Below are 7,659 nucleotides of genomic sequence, written 5' to 3' on the forward strand. Positions count from 1 at the left end.
GTACAGAACCGACGTAACCAACTGCGAAATTTACGTTTGTTCGCGCAATAAAAATTGTACATCCCTAACTTACCTTACAGCTAATGGGAGTCTTACTTACAATCTAACTTTGCAGTCGGGCTGGCTCCCTATTCGTAGTGGAGCATTTTGTTTTGCAGAAGGTGTCTGGGAACTAGTGCAATAAGGTTACCTCCCCCCTTCCCTCCCTTGCTAGTGGCGTCCGAGTCTCTCCTGCACCGCTCCGACCCGCCGCCCTCCGCACTCGTAGGCAGTTCATGTGCGTGTCTCAATCTCCTCCGCTTGCGCTCCCCATGGAGACGCACGTGTTCCGATGTGGTCAGAGGGGCTGGGTATCATGTTGTCTTGGTTCCCGAGTCTCTACACGCCATTCCTGGACCCTGCTTGTCGAACGCAGAGGCTCCATAACCGAGCAAGCGTGAAATTGCACACTTGTATTCTTTGGAACTCCTCATGACCACTGGTTTGAGTTTGGTGGATTATACCTACTATGATTGAGTGAGCTCTCTCAAACACGACCACTCCCGCTCAAATCAACAGACGCACTGCCGAGCTATACATCTCTGAACGCCGCGCGAGAGGCTAAATTCAGCTCCGATTGCGTCATGCGTAGCGCGACAATGACACATCCGTCAACGAGTAATGCGTCCTTTTTGTTCTTTTTTTTCATCTACACAACAATACCCAAGTGAGGCGCGTGGTTTGTACGGTTGTAAAGATATAATAAGCAATTAATAAGCAACAGGTAATAATCAGGTAATAAGCAACTGTCCCTCACTCACCTTATCGCTAGAAGCGTCCGTAACAAGGAATACGCCTTACATGAATTATTTGACAATATAAAGGGCGAATTCGATGTAATAATGGTTACTGAAACATGGTTAACTGTAGATAACAACCGGCCACACTACCGCGGTAGCGATTACTTTGGTCGTATTCGGGCTGCTGGTCGTGGTGGTGGTGTGGCTATCTATTTACTAGAACAATCCTACCATCGAGTGTTCCCAGAGTTTTCTTTTATTGATGATGACGTTGAATGTCTGACTGTCTGTTTAAAGAAAGCTACAGCTGCTGTGGTCTACAGGCCACCTTCTGGAACTATACACAAATTTATGTCAGTTGTTGATAAAATGTTAAATTTACTGTGTGATTATAACGTTGCATTTGTAATAATGGGATATATGAATATTAATATGCTAGCGAGCGATACATATGCAAGAGAACTTGGTAGCATATTCCAGTCCTATGTATGTACAAACCTTATGTCATCGCCCACACGCACAAATAATGAAACTGCAACACTGTTGGACCTGTGTATAACACACGTAGACCCTTCAATGACATCTCCTGATATTTTATCATCAGATATCAGTGATCACCTTCCTGTCTTCCGTTTTAAACCATTGCAAGCAAGAATAGCAAGAACGTGTCTACGTCGAGCTCCTATCGGGACTTTAACTTGCACACGCTGAATACGTTTCGAACACTTGTACATGATATAAATTGGGAAGGCATCGTGATGCAATTGGATTTCAATAAAGCCTACAAGTTATTTTTCGACAAATTAAAGGCACGTTAGAGCTCGCATTTCCACATAAAGTACGAAAAGAATATAATAAAAAGCTGGAAAACCATGGATAACTGCAGTTCTTATTTTTAAAAAAATCACCAGAAAGAATAAAAGGTATAATCTTTTTTTGCCAGATCACGAGAAGCTTGTGAACTTACCGAGTTCAAACAATTCAGAAACAAATTAAATAGTGAACTTAATAAAGCGAAGTTAGAATATTATAAATCATTATATTCACGTATTCGCAACGACCCCTCCCCCCCTAAAGAAATTGGCATGAGCTTAACAATCTTATCCACGGGACAGCTTCCAATCATGCAGTACAGCTGCCAACCGCCCATGATACTTTTCCTGCAGCCACTACATTAAACACGCATTTAATAACTAATGGCGAATATGCGCCTTCCACCAGTAACCTAACAGACGATGCATTCATCTTCAGTGGACATAGTGTAGTGAACTCTATTTCTTTGTCGCCACCGGCCTACATTCAGGCACAAAGATTAATAAGAGAGCTGAAGAATCATACATATGTAGGATATGATAACATCAAAGCTGAAACGATCAAGCATGTCTCGGATATTATTTGCAAACCTTTAGCGCACATTATTAATTGCTTGTTGGAGTCTGGTGTGTTTCGAGAGGACCCTAAGATAGCCAGGATATGTCCAGTGATGAAAAAGGGCGGAGATACAAATGTTAACAATTATAAACCAATCTGTGTGCTTCCGGTATTATCTAAACTGTTCGAAACCGTTACCAGATATCATTTAACAAGTTTTCTTGAGAAACATAGCATCTTCTCTGAATCGCAGTTTGGTTTCCCTAAAAAGTTTCTACTGAGCAGGCACTACTGGACGTACACGACAATAAACCACATAGAATATAGACTATACAAGATAGGTGTCTTTTTAGACCTTCAGAAAGCTTTTGTTTGGGTTGATCATGACGTACTGCTGTCCAAACTCAGTTGTTATGGCATCCGAGGAATTGCACTTGACCTAATGAAGAATTACCTAACAGACAGGCTGCAGTACATAGCCTTAAATAATAGTGTGTCGCAAAAATTGAAAATTATCATTAAGGTATCCCAAGGGTTAATACTTGGGCCATTATATATTAATTTGTAGATTAATAATTCAGCAGAATTGCTAAATTGCCAGAGTTTAATTATGTATGCGGATGATGCTAACGCCTTTTTAGTGACCAAAACACTATCGCGTTTACAGCGGTTAGATAACGAGTACTTAAATGTATTATCAATTTGGATATGTAAGAACAAACTGCAAATAAATGTAAATAAAACTAAATATAATATTTTCGGGCCAAGAAATAAGCTTTTTAACGAATACATGACAATACTATTTAATGACACTAAAACAGTGGAGGTAGGGACACAGAAATTTTTAGGTGTCTGGTTTCAGAAAGACCTGTGTTGGTACACAAACGTTGAAAAGTTAACGGCAGAACTAAGCAAAGCTGTTGGCTGCCTCTATAAACTTTGTGAGTTGCTGACATTGTGGTTAAAGCAGGCGCTCTGTAACACGCTATTTCATTTCAGAATATTATACTGCTGCTTGGTATGGAGTAACACAAGCAACCACAATTTATCTAAAATAACTGTATTGCAGAAACGGGTTCTGAAACATCTTGAAAACTATCATGGACAACCGCAGGGCTTAGGTGCTCATCAACTGTTTATTAAAGGACCGTAAAGGAAAATAATATGTCTAGCTAACGTGATACATTAGTGCTTGAGAATCTCTAAGGCGTCAATATTATCGCGAACAGGGCCTTAATAATCGAAAAACTGAGGTAAATGAAGGACAGGATTACAGACTCCCCCGGGACATTCAAGCACTTGCGCGGTGACAAGAGCACTCCTCAGTTTAGTTCTGTCAGTTGTACTCAACCTCTAGTTGCAAAAAACATACCTGTATTGTATTATAAGACGAAATAAAATGCTACTTATCCAGTTCTATTTCATTTTTAGGAAAAAAGAAGGAAACCGCGCCGTTGTTGCTTAGTGGCTATGGTGTGGGGCTGCTATAAGCACGAGTTCGCGGGAACGAATCCCGGCCACGGCGGCCGCATTTCGAAGGGGGCGAAATGCGAAGACACCAGTTTACTTATATATAGGTGCACGTTTAAGAACTCCAGAAGGTCGAAATTTCGGGAGTTCCCCACTAAGGCGTGCCTCATAATCAGAAAATAGTTCTGGCACGTAAAACCCTATAATTTACTTTCAGAAAATAAAAAAGAACTCATTAAAATTACCCTTGACAAGGACGCGGGCGGTCGAAAAGTTTCGTTTTCGCTCGTCTCCGCACCGCTCACGCTTTCGCGTTTCAGCAGTTTCGTTATCGCCTATAGGGCTGCGGTGGTTTTGCTGGCTCGCGAAACTCGCACAAGCTGAGCAGAGAATTCATCTTCCATGTGATGTCGCGGGATGCCCCAACGGTCTACGCCGCTTGACCAAAGAGCAGCTGGAACGGCGAATCCGCCGCTCTGTCTTGGCTCGGTGCCGCCGCCTGTCCGGCGTCGTTTTACTCACCGACGGCATCAAAAGGTGGTGATGGCGTATACATCGTCACCACTTCCGCACTTGTGTGGCGGGGGATTTGAATTTCGAAAACTGTATTCGGACCCTTCAGATGCAATTTTTTCGTAAACTAAGCGCTTTCTTGGCACGAAACAAGCGTTGCGAGGTTTCTGGAATGGTATTTAAACAGTCCCTTTCGACTTATGATTTGAATTTAGTGTCCCTTTAAGCATGAAATGTAAGTCAGGTATATACTTATAAACAAATGCAGCATATAAAAGAAAATATACGGAATTGCGTCAATTAAAGCTACACTAAAGTATTGCCTGAGGAGAAACATCATAAGGACACGGCAAATTAGAACTAATTACGGTAGGCAGCATATAAACTATCATATTCCTGTATTGTTAAACGGAATAGGGCAGGAAATTAACTTTAATGAACACAAGAATAAAAAACATATAAGAAGTTTAGTGTTACAATATGGTACTGTGCAAAATTGAGGTTCTCATGCAAATTTTACTACTATTCATTTCTGTGCGTTCTGAATACTGTGCGTGAGTCTGTTCTGAGTCTGTGCGTGAGTGCACCATATTATCTTTCAAGTAGTTATCTGAGTTATATTGTGCGAAAATTATTGTTCGCAGTATTTTTACGTATTAGAGTGCATTTACACCGTGTGTGTGAATATTGCTTTATATTACTAAGTTTGCGCTAAAATAACTATTCACTTTATTTACATTGCTAGTTTGTAGTAAAATGTATAATTTGTTTGAATATATACAATGGAATTCCATCGCATTTCATTTCTCCTATGCTCGTTTTCTCCGCATGAAATACTGACTGGAGCAAAAGCCCTATTCAGGTTACGTGCCTTTAGCTCTTCGCTTCCCTTACTTTTGTATTTTGAAAGAAAGAATAGGCTTCTTCTTCTTCTTATGCGTACCATGCTGGCACGCGTAATGCGAAGACGTGGGTTCGTTCCCCGCCTGCGGAAAGTTGTTTTTTCATGCACTTTCATTGCCATTATTTTATCATTCCTTTAATTCAATTAGTAAGTTCAAGTAATTTCCCCTATATTTTCCTTGGTGTCTTTGTTTGTTGGCTTCTCATGATATAAATAATAAAAATTGGGCCACTCGATCAACCCTCTTTCTTCTCGATCTCGGGCAGTAGTACGATAAGCAAATGCAAGCATCAAAACGACAAGTTTGAAGGAAAGAACAAGGCCGTGAAACTGGCATAAAACCAGTAAACGCCATCGTCGTTGCAGTGTTGATTTGAATTCCGTGCAACGTCAGTGACAAGGCAGCAACAGTAGCAAAAGAAATGCGATTTTGTACGCTCTCAAGCTTGTAATCGCGAAGATGCGACGACTGCTGTTAACCATTTCTTGCAGGAAAAATAATTTACCTGCGTTAATTTTTCTTGCAAGAGGAGGTGCCAAGTTTCAAATGTTACTTGGGAAAGATCGCTGTTCAGAGCCACAAACAGCGAAAAAAGAAAGTGTAGGCGCAGTAGTCTGTTCTTTTCGCTTGTGTTGCTATTCCCTCTGTTTGTCCTATTTGTCAACGCATATACTCGACGCTGAACATTCAGCGCAGTAACATAACCGTGCGTGTTTCGTGACTGCTTTTCCCGCCCACGGATTAATCTTCTGGCGCGGATGGCAGCACCCGCCGAGCCACTCCGTGTGGACGCAGGGCGCGCTGCGCATGTACAACGAGAGCACCATGTGCCTACAGCGGCTGTACCGGCGCCTGGGCTTGCACGGGGAAGAGAGCGCCAGCGACGAGCAGCAGCGACGCGCCATGTTCCTGGGTGCGCTCGGCCTGCGGTTCGCCTACGACCGGCTGGAGGCGACCTTCCGCGAGGCCGCTGCGAACCAGGACGCCTTCAGCGCCCTCTGGCCGCAAGCGCGAGCGGCGTTCTTCGCGCGTTTCTGCCTGCTGTCGTGCGACGCCGACCAGCGGCCCAGGCCGCTGTCGCCTCGAGGCAGCTGCCTACTGCCGCTGCACACCATGCGCGAGTTCGACGACGCGTTCGACTGCGGCGCGCACCAGGGCTTCGTCTCCGACGACTGCATGCTCTAACGCGGCGCCTTCGTCGCAGGGGGGCTAGCGCCGCCCCCTGGACTCGTTTTAGAGAACTACGCCACTCGTGGGACAACTTTATATACATTTGGCTTCATTTTGTGTCGATCGACGGCCGCATGTCCCAGGGTTCATTTCTGATTTGGACGACAAGCCCCTGTATAGCGCAACCTGTCATGCCTTATACTATACATGTGTGTTTTGTTCGTCTATTTTTTTTTCTTCCCACCTATTGACCTGTGTAGAGAGGGCAGCTATCGTATGACGGGGGTGCCACTTGTCATGCCTTATACTGTACATGTGCGTTTTGTAGGTCGCTTTTTCTTTCGTTCCCACCTATTGGCCTGTATACAGAGGGCAGCTATCATAAGACGGGCGCCGCCTCCACATGACGATTCGTCATGTACCCTGGAACTAAACGCTGCGCTTAAACCGCCAAGCACTTGTAATAGAGTGTATAATTGTGGCGTTGGCAAAACTGCTCGTCTCGATGACTTAATGTACAGCTGGCATGCCTGTGTTTTGATTTTTCTTGACGTGAATGTAGTTCTACAAAATTCGCCTTCACTTTGATCTCATTAAGTATGATATTGTTGGTTTCCGTTTAGAAAGTGCTGAGTTTGCGATTTCTTCCTAACGCAGTTATTGGCAGTAATAACGACCAATTTGTTATTTGTGTTACTTTTCTGCGCATTCGCGACGTCGGGTATGATGCAGCCTGAGACGCTATCTTCTGCAGACACCACTGTGAGTCGTCAATAATGGGGCCTCCAACGACTTTGTAATTAGAGTATTTTTGCAGTTTTGCTTTGGGTGAAAAAAATGCTGGCACTGAGTCCTGACTGGCCGTGGTTTCTTTACTAATACCGTGGAATCCAGGATGCCCGAGGAAAATGTGCCGTGGCATTCAATCTAGAAGCAGCAATAGTTAAGGGGATGTGTGGTCCAAAACGAAACACTGTAGTACATGAAAGATAGTGCGTATGAACACTACACAGGGTTCGTAGCAGCGCTGGATTAAGGGGAGGGGCTAAGGGGGCTGCAGCCCAGGGCCTCACTTCAGACAGTAGCAGAAGGGGGCCCATTTATTCTAACCTGCTTAGTATATGGAACTATGGGTAACGGAACTTCGAGCGACGTGTATAAATCGAGAAAACCAGAACGAGCAGACGGGGCCTCCCGCCTAATGTAAAAGCATGCGTTTAGCCTGATCATTAGGGGAGAGCTTTTAGAGCTGTAAAAACGGGAATCCCCCGCCGCACCGGCGGGGCCCTCTTTCTTACGAAGCGAGGTGCGTTTGCTTGGAAGAGTTTTCGTGGTTTCCTGTCAGTCCGTCTGCCCAGTGCTGTCTGGAGAGGAGGGGCAAAGGGGAAACACCTAAAACATGTAATGTGGGATGAGTATTAAATCTCCCTTGCCTCTCGTCACCACCACGC

Source organism: Dermacentor andersoni, chromosome 4, assembly GCF_023375885.2.
Source record: "Dermacentor andersoni chromosome 4, qqDerAnde1_hic_scaffold, whole genome shotgun sequence".
Lineage (NCBI taxonomy): Eukaryota > Metazoa > Arthropoda > Arachnida > Ixodida > Ixodidae > Dermacentor > Dermacentor andersoni.